The sequence below is a fragment of the Leptonychotes weddellii genome, chromosome 8 (genome assembly GCF_054177405.1).
Source record: "Leptonychotes weddellii isolate Sample4059 chromosome 8, ASM5417740v2, whole genome shotgun sequence".
NCBI classification, from domain to species: domain Eukaryota; kingdom Metazoa; phylum Chordata; class Mammalia; order Carnivora; family Phocidae; genus Leptonychotes; species Leptonychotes weddellii.
The window spans coordinates 38,409,351-38,436,145 of NC_138376.1; the positions used below are offsets into that span (position 1 = coordinate 38,409,351).

The window sequence follows — 26,795 nt, forward strand, 5'->3', positions numbered from 1 at the left end:
TCAGAAAATGCTCTTCTTAAATTCACACAGAACATTCTTAAATAGGTTCTATTCTAGATACTGCACTTGCTGATGAAAAATGTATATTTATACCAAAATCCAGCTTCTTCTGAAGAAAACAACAAAATTAGTCTTCCATAACAACAAAACTATTTTCAACGTGTCTTGAAATATATTCTGATCTAGAAATGCTAGTAATTTCTTAGTATATCTGAACATTTTATCCACTTGGAAGTTATCAAGTGGGGAAAAAAGGTATATGATATTCAGTACCAATATAATTCACTTTGGTTGGATTTATTTATATTCTTATTCTTGTATTCTTATTTGAAGATATGAAATTAACATTAAAAATAGCGTGTTTGTATACTTTCATCACATTAAATTAGAGTAATATACAGGAAACAAGGATTTCATCCTTTCATAGCAAACCTGGACAACTTCAAAACAAAGGATAACACTTTTCATTAAAAATAGCTATTATAGGGGTGCCTGGGTGGCTCAGTTGTTAAGCGTCTGCCTTCGCCTCAGGTCATGATCCCAGGGTCCTGGGATCAAGGTCCACGTCAAGCTCTCTGCTCAGCAGGAAGCCTGCTTCTCCCTCTCCCACTCCCCCTGCTTGTGTTCCCTCTCTCGCTGTCTCTCTCTCTGTCAAAATAAATAAATAAAATCTTTAAAAAATAAAATAGCTGTTATAATAAGTAATAAGAATCTAAAGGGAACCAGCTTATGAATAAAAGGAATTAGAAAGTTACTTTATTTTTCCAGTTTATATTCTTTTTTTTAATTTTATTTTATTATGTTAGTCACCATACATTACATCATTAGTTTTTGATGCAGTGTTCCATGATTCACTGTTTGCGTATAACACCCAGTGCTCCATTCAATACATGCCCTCCCTAATACCCATCACCAGGCTAACCCATTCCCCCACCCCCCTCCCTTCTAGAACCCTCCATTTGTTTCTCAGAGTCCTCCAGTTTATATTCTTTTAAAGGCTGCATTTAGATACGAAGAAGGGAAGCTCAAAGCTGACAAGAAGTAACTTTGTTTTAATAGGACATTGGACTGGTGAATGTGTTGAAGAGAAAAAAAGTAAGTCTACTTATAAAATATAAATATTCAGTTCATGTAAGAAATCACGGGCAACTCATAAACTGTGGTTCAATGAGATCATGCAATGTCTTTTGAATGTTGGCATTCTAACCAGGTATAACTAATCAATACCAGTCTAACCAGGTATAACTAATCAATCACATCACTAGCTAAGAAACAAAGAACCAAGGAAAAGTAACTAGTCCTGGTCATCAAAATAATAAGCCATGTATATAGAAGAAAAAAAGTAGCAGAGACAAAATATGGTCAGAACGTGAGAGAAGAAGCTATACTTGAAGATAAATTCACTTTCATTGAATAGGAACTTGCAGAATGGGGTACTTTGAAACTTTTAAGAACATACTTGTAGACTTATTGTGTTATTTTGAGTTTAGAGTTCTAAATTTTTACCACATTCCATTCACATCTAATTATCATACAATCGATCCTCATTTTTCACAGATCCTACTTGCTAAAATTTATTTGTAACCCCCCAATCAGTCAATACTCACAGCTGTTTTCATGGTCATTTGCAAACATATGCACAGTGACAAAAATTTTGAATCTTCTGACTCACACCCAACTGCCTTCTTGTTTTAGCACTCAGATTGTAAACAAGTGCCCTGTTAATATATATTTACTGCCATATATTTTTGTATTTTTTTGCTTTTTGTTGGGGATTTCACTATTTATTTATTTTTAAGATTTTATTTATTTATTTAAGAGAGAGAGCCCACAGGAGGAGGAGGAAGAAGAAGCAGACTCCCTGCTGAGTAGGGAGCCCAAGGCAGGGCTCAATCCCAGGACTCTGAGATCATGACCTGAACCAAAGGCAGACACTTAATGGACTGAGCCACCCAGAAGCCCAAGGGGATTTCACTGTTTAAAATGGCCCTCAACTAGTTGTCTAGTGTTCCTAAGCACAAGGAGCCTGATATTCCTCATGGAGAAAACATATGTATTAGCTGAGCTTCATTCAGACATGAGTTATAGTACTCTTGGCCATATTCAGTGCTACTAATTCAACAATAGATATTATATAAAATGTCTTTAAACAAAAACACATAAAACAAGGTTGTATATTGATCAGTTAACCAAAATGTGAGCAGAGGCTCATAGGAACCTAACCATGTTATTGCCCCTAGGAGCAATCGGTCAGTATTTGCTAATTCAGCATTTGCGATGACTTCATAGAACATAATTACTGCTAATAATGAGAACTGGTTATATATATATATGCATATATATGTATATTTGTGTGTATGTGTGTGTAGGTTCTTCCTTTAAAATAAAGCCAAATCCAGAAGTTACCACAATTGAAAACCTCTTAAAATGTCTACTAAGAAAATATTGTAGAGGAAAAGCAAAAATAACATTGGGTTTTGATTGTGTGTAATATTTTTAGCCATTGAAATTTCCATAAGGAGTTTTAGCACATGCAGTTAATTTGCATGAGAGGCAGCTGGAGCATATTGGCTCTTTCAAAGCCACTATGATTTATCAGCTCAATAATGCATGAGCTTAGACAAAGTTATACAACCGTCTGTATTTTTAACAAGGTGATGGAGTAAGAAATTTGCTAAAACAGCCATTCCAGACCCCATGTCTAAAAGGAGGTTAGATCATTTACACAAACTGGAACACAATTTTATCAGTCCTATTCTATTTTGGGTCTCAGACTTTTTTTTTTTCCTGAAAATAATATTTTGTTTGAAGAAAGTGTCAGACTGACAGACAGATAGTCTGAGACACTGAAGTCAAGTATTCATATATGCTATTAGTATAACATGGAAAGAGTCAATTAAAAGCTCCACTAGAGTGACCTCTGGAATTAGATCCATCCTGTATAGACAGCATCTGAGGAAGAATAAACCATTGCCGGGGCACCTGGGTGGCTCAGTCGTTAAGCACCTGCCTTCGGCTCAGGTCATGGTCCCAGGGTCCTAGAATCGAGCCCCGCATCAGGCTCCCTGCTCGGTGGGAAGCCTGCTTCTCCCTCTCCCACTCCCCCTGCTTGTGTTCCCTCTCTCGCTGTGTCTCTCTCTGTCAAATAAATAAATAAAATCTTAAAAAAAAAAAAAGAGAGAATAAACCATTGCCTTCTGTTTGTTCAAGAAAATGTATGGCATTTATTTATTAAACCTGAAATCTAACTTGTCAAAAATAGCCTACTGGAAATGCCTCTTTTTTAGAGTCAAGTTTATGTCTCATGTTAAGGTTTGAGGACCATGTAGCCAAACCCCACTAAGAAGCTACTGTTGTTGTTGAGGTATGGATTACAAAACCTCACACAGAGACTTTGAGGTCAATGGCATCAATATGGAAAATCTAGAGGCCATTATGAATTCAAAATAGCATAAATGAAAAATTAAGAGGACAATATATAATGACCATTGGTATAAGAAAGAGATGAACTATTTGAAGATTCCAAGTTTGTATACCTAGGTGACTAGAAGAATAACTGTATTTGTTTTAGAGCTGGTATAAAAGATTGAATTTATCCATTAGAACTCATTTTAGGCAATCACATCTAGACTATAAACTTTAATATTTAATATACTAATTTTACCAGATAGCAAATGCCTATCTTGTTCTAGACACTCCCACCCTTTGTTCTCTGATAATATGTAGGAAAAAGGAAAATAAGAGATGAATTTTATGAGGAACACTTACACCCAATCATCTTATCTGCTGGAACATCTTGGACTGGCAGGTTGAAACTGGGAGTTGGTCCCATAGCCTCACCGAGTATGCTGACTGTGGGGCTAAGAATTACAGTAGGTGTCTCACTATAAAAGGCCACCGAAATTTAAGAATCAGTCAAGCATCCAGTTATAAAGTTACTTTGTTTCATTTAGGTTAATCTTCCTCTGAATACCAAGTCATGTGACTGACTGAAAGGGAAACCAGAAATTATTTACCATGTAGCAGCCACAAGACTAACTAGAGAAAACTTCCTCTTTGGGAAAGCAGCAGACTGTCAGAGTTTAGAATTAGTAAGATATAGTAACTCTAACTTTGTAACTATAACCCCTCATTTTATAGCTGGGAAACCTGAGGCTCAAAGTTGCAAACTGCATCAGTGCAGGAATGAAAATAGGAAGCACATCCTCTAAGTCATACATTCTCCATGTTGAATGACCTCTTTCTTTAAGTGCTCAACCACTCTCTAGACCAGCAGCTCTCCAACTTTCCTGCACATCAGAAACACCTGGAGGACTTATTAAAGCACAGACTGCTGGCTCCACCCCCAGACCTTCTCATTCCATAGGCCTGAGATGGGACCAGAGAACTTTTATTTTGGTTACCTCCCTGGGGGATGCTGACACTGCTGGTCTGTGGAGCACACTCTGAGAACCACTGATCTAGACCTTCTAGACTGACAGATCATCCCACTCCAACACATTTCCTCTCAGGAAAAAATGGACCTTGCTCTGAAATGCCCCAGGCACAATGCCGCAAAAAGAACATATGATCTGAGATACTGGGATAGTAGGGCCCTATAATCACATAGCTAGGACAATTCTATCTATTCAGAAACCAAAGTGTCCTTCACTAATCAGGTATGATATGGCTATTCAGAAATGATTGCTAAGAGCTATAGATCATTTACTTTCCATCCCAGTGTGAAAACTTCTTGGACTTCGAGCAAACTGTGTCATTAGGATTTGTCTGAATGCAAATAAAGGTGACATCATTTAGCTGCCTTTTTTTCTCCCAAAATTGAAATAATATTATAACAATTATATTGTGGTAATATTGATTATCCAAAGTCTAGGTACAGAATTTGGCAAACAGATATATACACACAAAATGTCATCAATAGATAATAGAGATGAGGGAGTAAATAGGGAATAGACCACCTCAATACAAAAAACAATTGTATAACCACTACGTACAGAGAATTGTGTGTGGTGCAGAGGCGAGATATTGAGAAAGGCCTAGCCCTACTCTCAAAAAACCTGCAGTAACTGACATCTGAAGGATATGAAGTAGACACTAAATATAATATTATATATATTACATATATGTATAGGTATGTACACAGACATTACACTGGGCAAAGTTTCTCGGAATGAACATTGAAAGAGTCTTTGGCAAATACAACACTCCCAGAAAGAAAGAGTGACAACTCTAGTATCCTGTAATCATGATGAATTCTAATTGAAGATGTCACACAAACCAAAGGAAGATCAGGATCTCTGCTAGAATGCAACAAAAATAGATTAGAAACTGTTGCAGACTTTATCAGCTGTTTCAAACACTCTAGTTTTTTATCTACTTGTATATCTACATCATCAGGAACTTGATATTTGGTCACTAATACTTAGAACTGTACAATCGTCTGTTTATAGATCCCAAACTTCACAAGAAATACATCAAATCCAAGCATCAACCCTTATATTTTACTTTAAAAAATATTTATGAAATCATGTAAAAAGCACACAGAATCCAATTTTTAATCTACTCTTTGACAATTAACTTAAAACACAGTGATCCAATTGGTTAAAATGACATCAAGGAATATCACATCGTATGCCTTTCATTTCGTGGAAGCCCACTGCGAACACAAAGGTGTCTCCTGACATACATACATGGATCTCTGAATAGTACTATAGAAACAGACATAATTTCTTCCTGAGGTTGGAATCTGCCAGGGCCTTCTCTGTCTGTCATGTGGCAGAACTGTGATGTTGAATATATTTGTAAGAGCAAGAAAGCAATTCAGCATGTACAGAAAAAAAAATTGCAAGCCAACTGTCAAAAGGAAAAATGTGCCTTACCCACCAGTCACTAACAGACCTATCAGTGTAACAAAAACGGTATCATCTATGAATGACAACAGTTTTAAATGTAAGATAAAATGGAACTCTGTACAAATGTACTGCAAGGAATTCTCTGAGTGCCAAAAAAAAAAAAAAAAAGCAAATTGAAGGGAAGGAAGGAACTATCTTGGGAATGGTTCGCTTGTCTCAACAGAGATCTTGATGAATACTTCAGCACTCACTTCTCCAGGAATAACTCCATCTGCATGTCTGTGCTGTCCTTTCTGCAAGGCTAGTCCTGTATCTTCAACTGCCTTCCTGGATCTCACGGAAATTTTTGCCCAGCCTCAAACTCAAAGCAAAAGTATTCCTTATGTTTCCCTTACCTCAACTGCCCATGATTTATGCCATAAGCATAAGGAAGCCTGAGTCACCTTGTTTGAAACACAGTGACAGATAAATGATAATGGACACCTCATACTGTGTACTGTTCTCTTTTCCAATAGTTTGAGAAAAAAATCCTTGGTCACTGTGGAATACTGTTTGAATTCCTTGACATGGTCTTCAGGGCTCTTCCAACAATCTAATACCAACATACTTTCCTCCTATCCCCCTTATTCTATAGAAAGCTTATGCCTTGCCCCAAATATCTTTTCACTGTCTCCTTGAATTCCATGACACCCTCCTTATTTATGGCATACTCCCTTGCCTGGAATGTCTATCTTCACTCTTCTCTGAGGCTTTCCTTGTTCAATAACATAAAACCCTGCAGGTAAAACAAAAGAAATAAAGATGAAAAACTCCTAAAGAATGAAGTCATGAAAAACTCATTGGTGACCTTTGCCAGACCCATTTCAGTAGCATTTCAGAGGGAAGAGTTAGAAGGCAGGTTGAGAACTGAGTGAAAGACCATACACTAAAGAGGGCAAGTACAGCTCAAAAACATCACAAGAGAGAGAAGGGAGGAAAAGTGAGTGGGACTAGAGAAGAGCATAGGTTGTAGAAGGCTCTCTTTTCTTTTTGAAAATTGAAAACAATTGAGCCTATTTAAAGACTGATACAAAAGAGGCTATGGAGAAGAAACTGGAGAGACAGGAATAAGTTCACAGATCGACCAAACACCTGAAAAGGTGGGAATGGATTAGAGCTAGGACACTCATGAGGGGGTCAGTCTCAGGAATATACACGATTTCCATTATTTTAGAAGATGAAGACAAGATAAGTACAACTACCAGGGGCTGGGCGGGGGGTGGGGGTGGGGAATGTGGAGGAATGGGAGAGGCTATTTAAGGGCATATGTTTGCAACTAGGAGGTAAATAAGTCCTGGAGACCTAATACAGAGTACAGTGATTATAGACAACAAAACTATATTATAAACATCAAACTTGTTAAGAGACTAGATCTTAAGTGTTCCCAGGGCTAGAAGGAATGATAATTATGTGATGGGATAGAGGTGCTAACACTCCAATGGCAATCAGATTGCAAGATAAATGTATCAAATCAATATGTTGTACACCTTAAACTTACACAATGTTGTATGTCAAATATAACTCTAAAAAATAATTAATTACTGGAAGCTGAAGTCATTAATAAAATCCCCTACCTGGTTATTATTGCTGTTGTTGATATGGTTTTTGTTGGTGGTGGTAGTGTTAGTTTTGTTTGTTCAGTAATGTTGAAAGTGAAAGGGAGGCAGATGGATAGGTGCCCTTTGGAGAACAGGGAAGATTTCAAAATTTAGCTGTGGGGAATTAGTGAGGCAGTGCTTCAAGAACCTGTAGAAAACTTCCTAGGCAGTGGTAAGAGCCCAACTGCGGTTAGAGACCATGGATTTATATGTGATGGTTATTCTCCAGCAGTACTCAGAAAACTTAGCCCTCCAGACAGAGAAGCTAGAGAGGCAGTCAGTAGGACCCATCCAGGAATGGAATGTTGGAATGATAAAAGAGAATGGAGTTGAGAAATTTGGTAAGCATTAGAAGCAATGGATCCTAGGCCAAAAATAAAATAATATAAGAGCTAATGGAACGAACAAAAAAGTTGAGATATCAACCACATAAAAGATCAGGTATGATGAAACAAAAGAATTGAGACAGCTGGAAATATAAGGCATGTGGTCAGAGAATTGGAAGTCTATATTACATCTTCAGAAATAAAAGAGTTCCAAGTCCTAAAAAAGTCCAGTCACTGAGTTATTATTGCCAAATCCTATTCAGGTCTCACTTTTTAAGAAGGACTCACTAATTGTTCTATGAAAACTTTCTCCTCTACATCTGGGTCCCTCATGGATATAGAATAAGATAATTATTTACCACATTCTTTCCACTATTGGATCCTAAACAAAACCTGGGTGTCTCCTTGGAAATCTGAGGGGGAGTCTCATTCTTGCACAAAGCATGGACCTCATAGTCAAGAGAAGAGACTGGTTACTGGTTTCCAGTTCTACAGACCATTAATTTTCTTCTAATGTCTCAAAACCTGCTCTCCTGAGGCTCTTATTCAAGCATAGCACCTCGTTGGTCTCTTCAACTAAGTCACTTATTCCCCAATTTCACTGACAACTCTGATGCCTAGTTTCCGCTATACTAAAGTGAAAAATCTGGATAACATCCTGAGAGTATGTAGTGTCCATGTGGATGCTTCTACCTACAGACTAGATAGATCCTCAGTTACCTGTAAGACCACCAAATCTTGTGGGATCAAACAGAGCTGAGTTTATTAAACTTCCTCTAACATGGGGAAACACTACTTTGGTATAGAGTCCTAATCGCCTCCCAGACTGAAGGAAGAAACTGAAGGGATTTGGGGTCAAATAATTAAAGATGGGTCTTTCAAGAGGTCACAGCTTGGACTGGGCAAAGTTTGTGACATAGTGGGCAAGGATCTTGAAGCAGGTCTTGATGAGCTGATTACTGCTCTTAGTCCATGTGAGAAACCTATTGTCCTGTTTCAATAGCTATTTTCCCATATAAGCCAATGTCTGCCTGGACAAATTGGTGTACAAGAAAATCCTGAAGCAGAGGGTAAAGTTATTTATTAGTATGCAGTCTGATCTTTCTGGCTAAAAAAATTTAAGCGCAAACAGTTACGTTGACACAGGGGGTCTCAGTTTTCAGAGATGTCCAAAAGGAGAAAAGATCCTGCTTAAATCATTTCCTCAGGACAAAATCATTCCTTGTGAGGAATAAGAAATTGCAGCATCGGATCTAACACATTATTTAGTTCTTGAACATGAAGCAAACAGCTTGAATTACTTTGTAATTTGATCTCAAACTAAAGTCAGTTCTCTAGAAATAAAAGGACAAAAGACTTGATATAATTCTATATGACCCAAGACCATCAGCTTTTAGTTATTCTTGCAGACAAACCTCTCCCCTATGAAAGGAAAGCATTTCCAAGGTGAAGTTCTCATAAGAGTTCCTCTTCCTGTCCATCACAACAACCCCATGGCTCGTTGGACTCTACAGCTCTAATACAGGAAGATTCCTCAGCCAGCCTGCCATTCTCTCTTCCTTCTTTTTATTCCATTTCTTTGAATGCTGGCATGAATCAGTTCTCTAACCATCCCCTTCCCTGGAGCCATTTCTCTTACTCTTTCTTTTCTCTTTCCTCAATTGGTAGGAGATATTTACCTCCTCCTTTGCACTCAACAGCCACATTTCTAAAAGTATTTCATCCTCTTGGCTTTCATAATGGAAATGTTAGATTTTCCACAGAGGATATACCCTGGAGGGGAGTTTTGCTCACACCCTAGAATGGATGTCAGTTAATATTTAGACACAATTAATTAATGGTAAACCCTAAGGCAAACTTTGCTGTTAGGAAAATCAGACCATATCCCGATTGAATGAAGGGCTGCTTCCCTGACCAAGTCAGCAGATGTTCTGTTATCAGCAAAGACTGACATCACATGGTTGGTGGATGGGGACATAGATTAATTAAGAATATTTAAAATATATGGCTGAAATAGCATCAGACTTTCTTAAGCTTAGCTGCCAAGGTGTCCCTATCTCCTGAATTTCTCTTCTACCACATCCCAGATTTCAGTTCCAGATGCTGTTATAAAGTTTCAGATTTCTAAAAAAGCTCTTTGGATCACAGGGAGGTCTTCTCAGACCTTTTTCACATAATTCAGTCTGCAGTGATTTGAAGTTTTTATTGCCACCATATTCACTGAGAATTTTTTAAGATACTCATGTTCACGTTTTTGCCTCAGTAAGTATACAAGACTGGATATGGTTGACTATAACGATTAAACGTTTTATCTTGACAGTGTAAATATCATGAAAATACACATGAGGTAGAATATACTATTTACAAAGTAGTAAATACTAGAATTTATTCAATCCAACAACATTCAAGTCTTCTTTGTTTTGGAGTAAATCCATGAAATGTGCTTATCTTCTACTAAATTTATTTAATAATTTGCAAATGTCTATTGCATTCTAGCCACTCTGCAGTATTAAAAAATAAATTCAGAAAGGACCCACTGGTAGGGACATATGCAGAGTGTGTGGGGATGGGAACACTTCTTCCCCATCCAGATGTGGAGGGAGCCCACATCTGGCCTAATCCACACTTTTTATTCCCTCATGTCCAGCTTGAGAAGACAAACTGGGCATGCATAGACACCCCCTTTCTAGTCCCTTTACCTTTTAAGTTTTAGGATTTGCTGGAAGTTCATTCTCATACTGTACCATACCTAGCAGAGTTGGCACATGGCAGTGTTCACTTTTTCTAGGGAGTTTTTTACTAAGAACTAATTGTCTAATTTTGGAGTTCGGTGTCAGGAACCCCATCCGCCTACTGCCCATTTTGAGCTTTATCAAAATAGATTTATTTTATATCCCATTCACCTTACTGTTTGATCTTAACTGGTTCAGAACTCAGGTGGGAAGAAGGGTTACAATTTAATTGATCAGCACTTAAGCCTCAATAAAGCAGAGAAATAACTATGATAAAGGTTTAAGCTTCAAAGCCTTTGAGAGCAATATAGAAAGGAAAGCAAGTAGTTCTAACTGGAACAGAAGCAGTTGAGGAAAGAGAAAATCAAGGAAGATTTCTGTAGATTATAAACTCAAGGACAACAGGGGTCTTGTCTGTCTGGGCTTATATTCTCTTCCCAGAATATAGCCACAGAGAATGAACTTATGAGAAAGGTCAAGACTTCCATGAGCAGGATTAGGAATATGGGATAGACAAAGAGAGGAAATGGGAATCTCTAGGCAGAGGAGGAAAAACCAGTTAAGTGGGCAGAGATAAGAAATATACATTTCTCTAAGACTGAACATACCAAAATGTTCACTTCATCAAAAGTTGCTATCACAATGAAAGCATAAAGTCTATTTAATGCAGAAAATGTACTCACCTTGTTATCATATTTTTTTCCTCACAGTAGCCTAGAACATCTTTGTTATTTAAATATTTAAGTGAAACAACTGTGATAAAAAATAAGATTATATGTATATTATACAATAAGAAGCAAGTCAAGGATTTAGTTATTCTCATCAATTATGATACATTCTGAATGTGGCTGAAATCCCTAAATAGCATTCCTGGCACTCAACCAATTGTTTTAATGAACTATAAACTAGCATCTATAATATTTATATTGATTAACCACTAAGAGGTATGATTAGAAGCAGATTTGATGCCAAACTTTGTAGCTCTTTTATTAAAGATAGTCATATTTCGGGCGCCTGGGTGGCTCAGTTGGTTGAGCGACTGCCTTCGGCTCAGGTCATGATCCTGGAGCCCCGGGATCGAGTCCCGCATCGGGCTCCCTGCTCAGCGGGGAGTCTGCTTCTCCCTCTGACCCTCCCCCCTCTCATGTGCTCTCTCTGTCTCATGCTCTCTCTCTCAAATAAATAAATAAAATCTTTAAAAAAAAAAAAAAAAGATAGTCATATTTCATTTTATTGCACTTTACTGTGCTTCGCAGATACTATGTTTTCTACAAATTGAAAGTTTATGGCAACCCTGCATCCAGCAAATCTGTTGGGGCCATTTTTCCAACAGCATTTGGTCACTTTGTGTCTCTGTGTCACATTGTAGTAATTCTTACAGTATTTCAAACTTTGTCATTATTATTATATGTTATGGTGATTTTTTTTAAAGATTTTATTTAGTTATTTTAGAGAGAGAGAGAGAGTGCAGATGGAGAGGGAGAAGCAGACTCCCCGCTGAGCAGGGAGCCCGATGTGGGACTCAATCCCAGGACCCTGGGATCATGACCCAAGCCAAAGGCAGATGCTCAACCGAATGAGCCACCCAGGTGCCCCTGTTATGGTGATCTTTGATCAGTGACAACAACTCATTGAAAGCTATTGACAGGATACCTAGCATCTTTTAACAATATTTTTAAATTAAAGTATGTACTTTTCTTAAAGACATACATAACGCTATTGCACACTTTAACAGACTATAGTATGGTATAACCACAACTTTTATGTGTACTGGGAAACCAAAAACTGCAGGTGACACACTTCATTGCGATATTTACTCTGTTGTGGTGGTCCAGAACCAAACCCACCGTATCTCTAAGATATGCTTGTACTGGGATATATTAAATTAGCATTCTTTCCGGATGCATTTCCTCATCTGTCTTCATTTCAAAATCCAGTGGCTGATTCTCCTGCCCCAGTTCCTCCTAATTTCATAGTCAGTAAACCACTCAGCTGAGGAACTGCCCACTGAGAAGCCCACCAAGTTAGGGTACAGCATGGCACTCTCTGAAATAACAGCAAGTCCTGTTTTGTTCTACTGAGTTGTAGGCAACAAGGCTTTGAAATTATGATCAACAAAAACTTTATTTGTTGCCCTTTTAAAAAAAATGTTTTTTGTTTTGTGTGTGTGCTTTTTTTAAAGAATAAGAAATGAACTCTCTGAAGAACAAAGGAAGCAGCAACTCCAGATGTATTTTAAGCCTAGGGAAAGTTAGAAGCCAGAAGAGAATATGAGTGGCAGGACATATACAGTCAACCTTTAAAGGTTTGATTTCTGTTTTAAGTTCTGCAAACGCCCCCGGCTTTCCCCCACATAAATAAAAAAAACCTGACTTATGTTCAAATGTGACCTTCGCCCTTCACCCTAACACCAAGCACCATGAGGAAAAAAAATTAGGGGTGGGAAGGCAACATGTCTATAAAGATATGAATATACATCCCAGTGTACCAGCTGAATCAAAGATGAAGCTCTCAGATTTGAGCTTGGTGGAGAATCAGGATGTAGTGTGATGATTCTTTTTTTTTTTTTTTAAGATTTTATTTATTTATTTGACAGAGAGAGAGAGTTAGCGAGAGCAGGAACACAAGCCGGGGTGTGGGAGAGGGAGAAGTAGGCCTCCCGCCGAGCGGGGAGCCCGATGCAGGGCCCGATCCCAGGACCCCGGGATCATGACCTGAGCCGAAGGCAGACGCTTAACGACTGAGCCACCCAGGCGCCCCTAGTGTGATGAATCTTAAGCATGGGGGTCACACTGTGATGATTCTTAAGCATGGAGGTCACACTCAGAAAGTGCTTTGCGGCAGAGCTGATGAAGAACCTGCCACCCTATCTCCTCCTCAGACTATCCTTCCTTCCTCAATCACCTACCAAGAGCCTGCATTTGACCCTGGATGTGAGTCCCCGCAAGGCAAAATCACTTTGATCTGTGATCTTTGTTTCATCTGAAGTTTAGGTCCTCAGATCATTAACAATCTGGCTCTGTCCATATCAGCATTATTAAGCAATGCAGAATGGAAGAAGTTATCTGGCAAATCGGCACCCCCACCCCCCTCAAAAAAAAGTCCATGAGAAAATCTACTTTAGCCTAAAATATTTAGAAAATGAAGAAAAAATGACCTTGCCATTAGCTGAAAAGTATAATTGATTCCATTTTCTATTTTACTTTGGAATAGCTAAGTTTTATTCTCCGCTCAGTTACAATTTAGGTCATTACTATTAAAGACCATTAAGAAGGTGGTTCAGAACAGTTTCTGCCAAGGTCAATATCATATTTTTGCTAATGGTCATTGCAGTGAGAACAGTTTAAGAAAGCAGGAATTAGTGTGGATTCTCACAATTCAAAATCCTGATATAGAATATTTTGAAATCTATTAAAATTATAAAATTCAGACAGTCCCATGGGTTTGCATACTTAATAGTTATTTTTTAATCAACAAGAAAGACAATACATACAGAAAAAAAATAACAAAAGCCTGTATATGTGATGCACAAATCAAATAATACAAAGGGCCAATAAACATGTTTCAAACTCACAAGTAAAATTTAAAATATCAAATTAAAATGAGATACAGTAGCACAATTTATCAGATTGGCAAAGATGAAAAATAAAGAAAGAAAAAGGATAATATCAAGGCTTCTTAGACTTCCGCACGCAGCCATTCAAAGTGAAAACACCTTCGACCTTTCTGAAAGGCAATCAGCAAGCTACAGCGGAAGTTATAACAATGTGCACATTCTTTGTCCCTGCAATAGCACTTCCAAGGTTCATCCCCAGTAAAATATTAAGGATGGATACCAGCTTCCATCCTTAACTTCAGGGATATTATTTCTCTACATTATTGCAAAATTTGGAAATAAATGTTATATCCAAAATTAAGAATTGGTTAAGTAGCTTGTGTTAAACCCAGAGAATAGAACACTAGGCAACCATGAAAAATGATATATCTATCTTACATAAATATAAATTTATTGATATAGAAAGGAGATATTTATCACACAACATATTGGAAGTAACACAAAGTCATTTTACTTTTTTAAATTTTTAAAAAGATTTTATTATTTATTTATTTATTTATTTGAGAGAAAGTGCATGCAAGCGGGGGGCGGGGGGGCTTGAGGGGAAGGGAGAGTATCTCAAACAGACTCTGCGCTGAGTGCGGAGCCTGACATGGGGCTCATTCTCAAAACTCTGAGAACATGACCTGAGCCGAAACCAAGAGTCAGATGCTTAACCAACTGAGCCATGCAGGCGCCCCAGTACAAAGTCATTTTATAAAAGAATGTACAAAAATAATCTCTGTGTTTTTTAGAAGGGTATATATTACCAAAATGTTAACAGGAGTTGCTTTAGGTTGTAGAATTTTACATATTTTTAGTTTTTGACAACTGAAATGCATGTAATAAAATTTCTTCTTAATTTACATTGAACAGATCAAAAGAAGTGAAGATATATAGGTAATCATCTACAGCAAGAAGCAAAGAAGTAAAATTGTGAGCACCACATCATTAAGTACACCAAGATATGTGGTTAAAACTATGCGAACATAACTCCAAGTAACTTTAGGAAAATACAAAATGAAGGCATTCTCTGTTGGTTACATGTTTTGGTCTTCAATATACAATTTAGAAAATTTTTCACTTCTTATTGGAATGCTTCAGTCAAAATATGAGTGATCGGGAGTTTAGCCTAATCGCTCAGGAATAAGAGCTCCAGTCCCCTAACTTGGGTTTTGGATCGTAATGCTACCCTACACTGCATAGTTTTTCAGTAGTCGTTTATAAACATTAATGGAATTCCATTTACTTTCCTAAGTAAAAGATGTCATATAAATTCATAAAGATGGTAATGACATGCTGTTATAAAAGAAAAACATGTTTTTATTTATAATTCTCTTCCCCAGTGGTATTTTCCATACTCCGAGCAGAAGTGCAGGTTTTGCCTGAATTATCAGAATATTGCTGCACTTCTGATCTTTGTTTTGCTAGGAAATATCTGACATATGGGGTTTGCCCAAGGTTGTTTAAAAATGAAGGAAATGCCATGAGGGGAATACAGACATTCTGACTAATTCAATGTACCTCTCATTATCTATTCATTCATTCATCCATCCATGCCAACCCAGCTGAGTCTATAAGATCCATTTCTCCCCTACTGGGATCTTCTCTTCTTCCTCTGACACCCTTTCCCAGGCCCGTTTCAATACAGATACCTGTCCTCTGCTCTCTTCCCACCTCAGAGCTGACATGTCTTTAATTTCACAAGATCTGTAGTCCTCTAATAAATACATTTTAAATCATACACTAACTCCCTGTAGTTGACAATGGCCACAGGAAATGATTTGTTAAGAAGGATTCTGAAGATAAAAAGCGAAAGGATTCTGACTGTATCCCAATTTATTTGGAAAAACTTCCATGACTGATTAGTAATGTCTGCCATTCATAAAATTGAGGGGAGGGATGGAGATAACCACACTAAGTTTTCATTTTCCAGGAGCACATTTCTAGTTTGAGCCTTCACTCCCCTCTGCCCCTTCTTATGTTGTGGACACGGCTACCCTGCAATCTGGCACTCTGAGGGTTGCCCCATCTGTGTTCGGGGCCTGAAACATTCACCCATGTGGAAGGTTGGCGGGAGCTGTCATGCAGCCCCAGATTCTTCCCGATTAGAAGAAACCTTTCCCCTGCTCTGGGTACGCAGCCCAATACAACTCAGTACTACCCAATACAACCCACTATGCCTCAGTACTACCCAATACATTCCAATACAACTCAACACAAGTGAATGTCCTTGTGTTGCATAAGCCTGTGGGTCCTATAACTGAGGGCCAGCCAGCCCCACCAGTCCATCAGCCTCCGGAGGAAGAGAACCGGGTCTTTGCCTGCAGCCTCAGAGTCCTGTATACAGTCCACTCCCCTGAATGCCTATCAGAGGGGCCTGTTAGCCGTACTCCAGACCCTGATCTTGCTCTATTTCTTCTTTCTCTGAGTAGCATACTCTTCTCACTGCTGCCTCGTGTGTCGAGTTCTCCGCAGGGACTCTGAAGCCTACATGAGGCAGTGGGTGGAGGTCTGTGGGCTCCTACTCCTAACGGTTCACTGTGTTCTGATCTTTGCTCGCCCACCTCCAGTGGTGGGAGGCCTCACTTGGGGTTGGTACTTGGATCCTCCTGCTCAACACCTACCATAAATAATTATCAATCTTTCTTTCATTTTTATAATCCACAGTAAAGCCCACCCTGGCATCCTTCAACAAGACAAAACAACCCCTTCTAATATTCTACTATATTTCAGTTCTCTCCTTAAGTCTTCATCCCTCCAGTCCATTACATGCGGAGCATTAACTAAGTGCCCAACTCGGTGCCAGGACTCCTAGAAAAATCACTGGGACCTGAACTGGACAGTGAAAAGCCTATAGCCAACCACACCCAACTCCAACACTCCCAGGGAGACTTCCCCTTGGATTTACATAGAAAGTGATGCCCTTCAGGCTAATTGTATCTCTCATTTGTATTGAAGAAAACAATACTTCCTAAACATTTAATGGGTAATGAATGACAATGTGACCCATGTTTTTTTCTCTTCCTTTCCTGTTTTCCTTCCCCACCCTGCCCCCTGCTATATTTGAAATGTAACTCAAATAATAATATCAGGCAGAAGGTCACCCCAGGAAGCTAACTAAACTCCTGTCTTAAAGTACTTGAATACAAATAAACACAAAACAGGAGTTAAATGCCACTGAAGACTGTTAACCATCTGAACTGCGTAAGATTTTAAGCAATTGCATAATATTGCCTCCAGCAACAAACCTTACCTAATCATATGAGTCCACACTACTACAGCACAAATATAAACACTGCAAGACAAAGCCGCATTCAGCCTTGAACCAAAAGCAGCAAGATGTATGCTGAAAAACACTCCTCTAATGTACAAGGAAAGAGCTAAAAGCACTCAGTTACATGAGAAAAACTATCTATCCAAATCTTTCTTGGCAAATAAACAAAACAGGGCTAATGTGTTGCAAACAATTAATTCTATACCCCTTAAAGGAAAAAAAGTCTAAATTTTGCACTTACCATTAGGGAAAAATTTTAAATATTGATTAAAATGTTAGGTATAAGTAGTAGCATGCATTAGGCTCCTAAAACAATGCCTTGTACATGGTGAGCACGTTATGACTTCACTATTATTATTGTATTATCCCTATTATTAATTCAGAAGTCCCTGAGACTACTCCATCAACTGGACCCAAATTTATTTAGGTCAGAAAAGCTGTCACACAATAAATGCTGTGACAGCAAGCATCTCACTTTGCTCCTCTGGATCTCGTTTGTACTCCTCTTTAGAATGGGAAGCCTGGGGGCGCCTGGGTGGCTCAGTCAGTTAAGCGTCTGCCTTCGGCTCAGGTCATGATCCCAGAATCCCAGGATGGAGCCCGGCATTGGGGTCCCTGCTCAGCGGGGAGTCTGCTTCTCCTTCTCCCTCTGCCATTCCCCCCCCACGTGTGCTCTCTGGCTCTATCTCTCCATCAAATAAATAAATAAAATCTTTATTTAAAAAAAAAAAGAAGGGCGCCTGGGTGGCTCAGTTGGTCAAGCGACTGCCTTCGGCTCAGGTCATGATCCTGGAGTCCCTGGATTGAGTCCCGCATCAGGCTCCCTGCTCGGCAGGGAGCCTGCTTCTGCCTCTGACCCTCCCCCCTCTCATGTGCTCTCTCTCTCTCATTCTCTCTGTCTCAAATAAATAAATAAAATCTTTAAAAAATAATAAAAAATAAATAATAAATTAAAAAAATAAAATTAAAAAAAAAAGGAGAATGAGAAGCCTGTGCTCCATGAGTAAGCCACCCTGCATACACTGTCCACTCTGCCTGTGGGGAGGGACAACTGAACAAAGGCTCATGAAAAGGCTATAGACGCCCATGGCTCACAAGGACACAGGACTGTTAAGTGAAGGGGAAGAAGGCTTCTGCCTCCATGGTAAAACAAACAAACAAAAACCCTCTCCCTAAAACAAAAACAGTCACTTTCCAAATACATTAGTGCCAGATTTCCCCTGTTGTTTGTGACCATGAATTCCTCTGTTCAAAAAAGACCACTATACTAGATCACCACAAACAGACCTTTTAACTGTGAAGGAATTTCTAAGACAAATCTTCAGTTCTCTGAAATGGGTCATGAGAACTGGGGCACCAGCCACATACATTCTTCCAGAAAAGCCAGTTGAAGTCTGAATCATGGTGACAAGCCTGCAATGGAGAGCCCTAACCAGCCCGGAGAAGGACAGAGATAGGGGATAGCAGTAAGTGGGATTACTGCCCACTGGCAGCTTTATTTATTTAGCCATTCTCCTCAAGTGTAACCTTCCTATTAATTTTACACAAGTCCTCAAGGAGATCATGAGCATATACCCCGGTTTGCCTGGGTCAGTCTCAGTTTACTTATTTTGTCTCAGTAAAATTACTAATAACACCCTCTTTCTCTCTCAAAAGTAAGAGTGGATAATCAGTCCTATGGTTATTGGATAATATTATTTGGATAATCAGTCATATGGTCATCCCAAATATAAGCAGCGTTTAAAAAAAAAAGTGGATGATGACACCACCCTTCCCTTTCTTCAACATTCTCCCTACCCTATTTCTGATGACTTACTCCCTTCAAATACATTAGAAAAGCAGAAATAGCTGTACAACAATGAAGTAACTTCCTATAAAGGTGAGAAAATAGAAATTCAAGATTGTTTCATCTTTACCAGGACTATGATGTCATGTGCCTGCAAAAATCTAAAGTGAACGAAAGTGGATCTGTGAGCCACTGAAGCTGAAGGCAGGCTTACATGCACACTGTCACTCCACCGGTGAGTCAGAACCACCTGAGGGGGCAATTTTCTCTACATGGGACCATGTTCCTTCAGTCCATGATAATCTCCTTTCAACACATGAAAGACGTTGTCGCTTACTTTGTCACAGTAATTCTTGAGTTCCAATTGTAAGGAACTGCTTAAATTACCAAAAGGGAATTTCTACATAGAACCAAGATCCAGAGGCTTCCTATTTGTGACTGCCAAATTGATTCTGCAAGTATTTTGGTTAAACGTACCATATTAATGTAAAGACTTCCCAATCATCAATATTTGCTTTCATGATTTTAGGACTGTAAGGAGAGTGGGCATATGTCCAACATGCCAGGTTGTGAAAAATTTTTTTAAATTCTGTGCCCCTTTTTTTTACCAAATCTTTTTTAGTATAACTAGGTACTGAAATTCCTCCCAATGGACTTTGTAACAAGGAGGGAATTAGTAAACCCTCGAAGGTGCCTAGATAAAAAAGAATATGGAAGAAAATCCACATTTATTGGGCTCTACCAAGTGCACCAAGTTAAATGTTTTTCTTTTGTTTATCTTGTTAATCCTTGTGAGAGTCTGGCAAGATAATCCTCCATTTTACAAATGAGGAAACTGAGCTCCAGAGAGCAAATTGTCTACAATTCCACAAATACCGGATGGCAAATCCAAAGCTCCAACTAGAACCTGTTAGTTTAAGAGCCTGTGCTTTGCTGCTCTCTGAGGCTGCTCAAATTTAGGGGCTTCATAAAGCATTTCCACAGAATGACTGTCCCAAGGAACAAAACTAGGATTCCAGTGCAGGACTCTCTCATGCTAATATTTTAAAATCTTCACCTGCATACTATTTTGTCTTATAAAAAAGAAACAATAAATAGGATAAAGTCTTGAGTATTTTTCAAAATTGTATAAATGCCAGGAAGTATTTCTTTTATTAAATTGAGTATGGGGCGCCTGGGTGGCTCAGTCATTAAGCGTCTGCCTTCGGCTCAGGTCATGATCCCAGGGTCCTGGGATCGAGCCCTGCATCAGGCTTCCTGCTGGGTGGGAAGCCTGCTTATCCCTCTCCCACTCCCCCTGCTTGTGTTCCCTCTCTCGCTGTGTCTCTCTCTGTCAAATAAATAAATAAAACTTTAAAAAATAAAAAAACAAAGTGAGGATGAAGTAGTTAGGCATCTCTACACTCTATGTAATGCACAGTCTGCCTCTTACTTCATATTTGAAGCTTCTGAGGGCCCAAGTAGTGGGAAAGGCTCCTGATGCCAAATTCAATGGTGAGTCCTGTCTGCTCTATTTTGTTGTTATTTCAGCTACCGATTCATCAAACTGCCTAGGTTTACGTATAATCTCAATACCAAATGGATCCAAAGAATCTGGATATTTCATGATGAAAACAAATACAGAGTGGGAGAAGAGGAGAAACCTTTATGTAGACTGAAAGAATCTGAATAAGATCGTCTAATAACAAGGTTAAAATCACAAAAACAATAGCAAAAGGCCACTGACATTAACTTGTACAGTTAATGCTTCTCTTCCCAAAACAAATGGACAGTCTTCCCCAAATACTCCCATTGTGTCTTTCTTACATGGAGAAGGACTCAACATCACTTCTTGGTATCCCTGACAAAAATGCATGACCTGAATCTAATCGTTAGGAAATACTAAACAAACCCAAAACGAAAGATAATCTCTTCTCTTCTAAAATATTGAGGAATCGCCTGTACTCTTCTAAAATATTAATGTTATAAGAGACAAAAGAGATTTGTCTTTTCTTATGAAAGACAAAGAGAAACTGCTTCCCCACCCCACCCCAGCCAACAAACAAGACTATGAAGAGACAACACGGACACTGTTGGATTCTGGACCCGAAATTCTTCTTTTGCAATAAAGAAATTGGGGCATGAAATTTGAATGATCGTTAAAGATCAGATAATAACACTGCATTAATGTTAATTTCTTCATCTGACTATTGCACTGTGGTATGTACAAAGATATTCTTGCTTTTAAGAAATACATGAAACCATTTGGAAGTAAAAGGACATTGATTTTTCAACTTATTCTCAAATTTTTCAGGAAAATCATGTGCATGCTCACACACACACACACACACAAATAGAGATAAACCCAAAAAGGGAGATACAAAGAGAGATTAAGGACAAGACAAAGAGGGGGGCCTGGGTGGCTCAGTGGGTTAAGCTGCTGCCTTCCGCTTAGGTCATGATCCCAGGGTGCTGGGATAAAGCCCTGTGTTGGGCGCCCTGCTCAGCAGAGGGCCTGCTTTTCCCTCTTCCTCTGCCTGCCACTCTGCCTACTTTTGCTTTCTCTCTGTCAAATAAATAAATAAAAAATCTTTAAAAAAAAAAAAAAGAACAAGACAAAGAGAATCATAATATCAATATGGTAAAATATTAGCCATATTTAGAGAATCTAGGTGAATGATCTATGGAAAGTCTTTGCATTACTTTTGCAAATTTTCTGTATATCTGAAATTATTTCAAAATAAAAAGTTAAAGGAGAAAAGGGAAAAAGCCCCCAAGGATGAGACTCCTTCCTATCTCCTGACCAATATTAAGATTTTCTCTCTCCCTACAGCACCCAGCCCTCTACTAGGCATGTACAGTGTTCTTCATAATTTACTGGCTGGCATGGAGAGGGATCTAAGTGCATGTAACTTAACCCAAAACTGAAGCCTACAGACTAGGTTCAACTGGTAAACATGCTTTATTTGTCCCCCTCCATGTTCTGACATCTGAAATTTTCAGCTGATAAAAAATCTGGAGATTTTACTTGAAAAAAAAATTCCACATTTGAGGCTTCTCTTTAAAGATCAGAAAATCGAGCAACATGGGGCTCACGTGAACTGAGTAGCAGCTTCCCTCTTGAGCTCAAATGGGTGCCATTTCTCCACAGCGCTCACCACTTGTTAATTTCTCCCAAACTGAGATCTAGTGTGTAAGGCTGCTGATGCTGCTCTTACACAATCATCTGCCTCGAAGTACAACCATATGTATCTGTCACCCTATCTTTGTCTAAAGTGAGCAACAGAAGAGAGGCTGACAGCACTTCCCTCTTTCAGGCCCCTGTGGGCACTTGAGTTTGAGACTCTTGACTTACGCCATTGTGAGGGCCTGGACTAGTTTTAAGGGCAGCAAGATACTTTGGCTCCAACTAAGCCCCCTCTCATCGCTGAGACTTAAAGGTAATTCCCTGTTTGAACAAGCTTGAGGGAACCTTCAATACATCAATATCTACTAGAGATGGAGCAGATGCTGACAAGGAAGACACTATAGGAAAGAATCATTTGATAGATTTCTTTTTTCTTATTTTCTCCCACAGAGCTGGAAGTCAAATAATAAGGTAATGGGAAACAAGGCTTGGCAGGAAGTGAAAAGATGGAAGAGGTTTATCACCTGGAATCCATGCAGAATGCTGATCCTAACAGTTTCCATAATTAGCATCTATTTTCTGTGGGTAAGAAAAATTGAGAAAACAAGTTTCAGAACACTCGCACTTCTCAAATAATAGCAAACTGTGTAACAGCTAACTATAGGCCAGACTAGTTCTTTACACGGTACACACAGTCTTTGCAACAGCCCTGTGAGGTGGGCTGCTATCAGCACCTCATTTTACAGAAAGGACAGAGAAAAACTAATCCGCCCATAGTCATACAAGTAAATTATGAAATTGAGATCCTATTCCCAGAGACGACTCTCTTCGTCACTACACTTATTCTGTACAAATGGCTCTGACTAACTATTTACAATGAATTCTGAAGTGACTCTGTTAAGGTTCAGAGACTGAAATATCCTCATGCCCACCACGGCTAATGTTTTTAATGAACTTGCATACTGCCGGGTGAGGTGAAACAGTCACTTTCTGTTAAGAATCGAAACCATGACCTAAATGTGTGACGGTTGGTTTTCAGTAACTCTGGGCTGAGAAGGGGACATCTGACAGACCGTTGAAGCTCCTTGGAGTATGTCTAGGATTGTGTGTCCTAACTTTGTCTTGGGGCCCTTTGCTTGGTTCTCTGAGACCCAGTCTTCCAGAGTAGCCCTCTGGCCATATTTCTGCAGGTTATAGCTAGGTCTTTCCGTCTGAATTTGCTTTCAGAAATGATAAACAGTTGGCTACAGATGCTTTGCAGAATTAGAAGCAATGGCCTAGCTAGCAGCTTGGACACACAGGTGGTCCTTCAGACATGTAACAATCTTCACTCCAACAGGTACCCAGAGCAGGCTCACCATGTACCGTTTGCTTTCAGGAAGCAGCTGTTCAGCAGAAAATGAATGTGCTCTTGCTTCCTTAGGAATGTCTCTCCTTTCACAGGGCAGTTCTCACTGAGCAAAAGGTCGGGAAATTAAAAGGCTGCCTAGAGCCTCAGAAGCATAACCCGCTTCACTCGTCCCTCCTTCTTCGGAAACTCAGCCCTCTGGATTCCCAAGGTCTGTTTCATTTCGTGCCTTTTTACCACTTTGCTGATTCCCTTCAGTGTATTGGGCCAACTTCACGGTCACCAGGTGTCCTCTGTCCTCCCATCAACGGACACTTCAATGAGCAGATGGTGCAAATGGCCTGGTGGTAATGTGATGCCTGAGCAGGTGGGCTGAGAAAGGGAAAGAAAGCAGCTTCAAGGAAAAGGACAGATTGGTTTGGTGTTTGTACCACTTAGGATCAGTAAGTGAAGAGAGAGGTTAGGGGCAGCTATTTAAAAAAAAAAAAAAGATTTTATTTATTTATTTGAGACAGAGAGAGAGTGTGCAGGGGGAGTGGCAGGCAGAGGGAGAAGCAGGCTCCCCACCGAGCAGGGAGCCCGATGCGGGGCTCGATCCCAGGACCCTGCGATCATGACCTGAGCCGAAGGCAGATGCTTAACTGACTGAGCCACCCAGGCGAGGGGCAACTATTTTTTTTTAATGTGAAAGTAAGATCCTTTTGTTTAAAAGGAAGAAATGTATATGAGAACACAGGCTTCCCATGCTTCTATGTGGGGGAAACAATCGATACCACTCACAAAAGGAGCTCTGAGATTTCAAGGTCTTGTTGGTCAAGATGACTTGTCTTTGAAGTTTGACTGGGTGACCTTTCCATTCATTTGTTTATTCATCCCATAGTGCACTCTATGTCAAGGATTCTACTAGGGCTGGTAGCCAGTCACCACCATCCCTGTGCTAAGAGCCTTAAACCCAGGGCTTCTGGAAGGGCAGTGTTCACAGAAATCACCTGGGATTTTTTGCAAATATGCATTTTGATTCGTTAGGTTTGTGGTGAGCCCTGAGAGTCTAATGAGTTTCCAGGTAGTGACAGTGTTGCTGGTCCATGGGCCACACTTTGAGTAGGGAGGTCTAATCGACTCTGTCCGATTGCAGCTGAGTACAGGAAGCTCCGGTTATTCAGGGATGTGTCCAGCTCACAACGCCAGTTAGTGACAAAGCTAGGCTTGCAAACCTAGGCTAGAACCTCATTCCACAATGCTCCGTGGCTTCAGCAATGAGGAAGGTTTCAGTGCTTTGGTCCTTCAGTCTCCTTCCTCTCACAAAAATGAACTGATAATAACTATACTCACCATCTGTCGTCAGGGTTAGTGAGGTAAAATCATTTAGGCTATTCAAACAAAAGATTATCTTTACCAATTATCCTTTGTAGTCTGAATCCAAACCATGAAAATCATGACAATCTTCCTTTTGCCAGATGCTCAATCTATCTGCAAATTTTCACTGAAGCACAACTTGTTTGCAAAATGTAAAATTAGAAGTGACAGACAAATCTATTTTTATAAATCTTAGCCTGTCTATTTTGAGACTCTGCATTTTAAAAGAATTGAGGCCAGCTGTTGAACTTGACTGAAATATCTAATGATGCTACTCTATTTCCTTCTAATTTATAAGATACAGCCATTTTCCCCCAGTCTTAACAATATGCACTGGGACGTAGGGTACCCATTCTATCATTTTAGTTCTACAGGGGACATGTTTTAGCCTAGTGTTTGCTAGATATAAGGCTGAGAAAGTGGTTGTGGTTGGGTAATTCATGATTTCCTAGAAACAGAGTCCCCGCTTAAATTTACTTGCCATGTGACTTTAAATAAAACACTGTACTGTCTAGACTTAAGTTTTTTCATCTGTTAAATAGAGATAAAATGGCTTATTTCCTTGCTCATCCAACTATTAAATTTGAATGTCTTGTAGTTAAAAATAATGTCTTGTACTTAAACAAAAACAAGCATCACAAGAGGAATTTTAGACTTACAAGAGCCGCCTTAATTATATACGGGACATCACTTCAATTTCTGTAGGATCAGTCTCTCAATCAACCAGTATTCATTAAGCGGCTCCTAAATGCAAGGTAATGCAATATGGTTCCTAATGTTTCATGGGCCTTGGCCCCCAACTAAAACAAGTTCCAGAGCATTCCTGTTTAACATATAATTAGTATCATAAGCAAATGATGAAAAACTAAGAGACCCAAGTCGTAAGTCATTTATAATGCCAGGAGACATAAAATTTCCAATGGAATTCAACAAGAAAAAGGTGGAGAGTGAGAGTGAAGTTGTGATATCCACCATACATAGTCTATTAACAGAACTGGAGGGCACTCAAACAGAAATCTGCCCCATCTCCCTGGCTTTTTGTCACAGTCAGGATTCAAACATTCCTCAAATGGTAAATGGCTCTCATTTTATATAATGGCTTTTCTTTTGTTTATTTCTTTAAACCCTGATAATTGACTGCTTCAAAATACCTCTTCCCTTTTGGTCATCCGTTCCATCCTTTAGCCAACATAGGCCTTTTTAATAGGAACCCATTTCATCTCCTCCTCATCTAGCCCAAAGCTCCCTGACCTGACCTCCAAACAGGTATATAAAACTTACAGGTAAACTGCAGTTTTCCAGTCAGAAAGTCTAGTTTCCTTCCAGCCTTCCATGATAACAACAGGTGGCAAAATTGGGAGGAGACTAACAAAAAGCACATTAAATGTGCATGCCAATTTCAAACTATTAAAATGTGCCTCGCAAGGAAATAAGGCATATTTAATTCTTACAGCAACCCCTGTGAAAGGCAATCATTCTTCCTCCCATTCTAGAGATGATGTAACATCTAATGCACAACTGGCCTGAGGTCTTGCAGTCTGAACCTCAACTTTGTCCAAATTTGCTGATCTTCCTGTATTTGGATATATTTAAAAACCCTCAGCTTTGGGGCACCTGGGTGGCTCAGTTGGTTAAGCGACTGCCTTCGGCTCAGGTCATGATCCTGGAGTTCCCGGGATCGAGTCCCGGGATCGAGTCCCGCATCGGGCTCCCTGCTGAGTGGGGAGTCTGCTTCTCCCTGACCCTCCGCCCTCTCATGCTCTCTCTATCTCATTCTCTC

At 39.4% G+C, this 26,795-nt stretch overlaps 1 pseudogene; it reads left to right on the forward strand.

Moving 5' to 3' along the window:
• Positions 1 to 7,688: 7,688 nt before the first annotated feature.
• LOC102733343 (ornithine decarboxylase pseudogene) overlaps positions 7,689 to 26,795 on the forward strand; it is a 29,452-nt pseudogene continuing 10,345 nt past the window's right edge.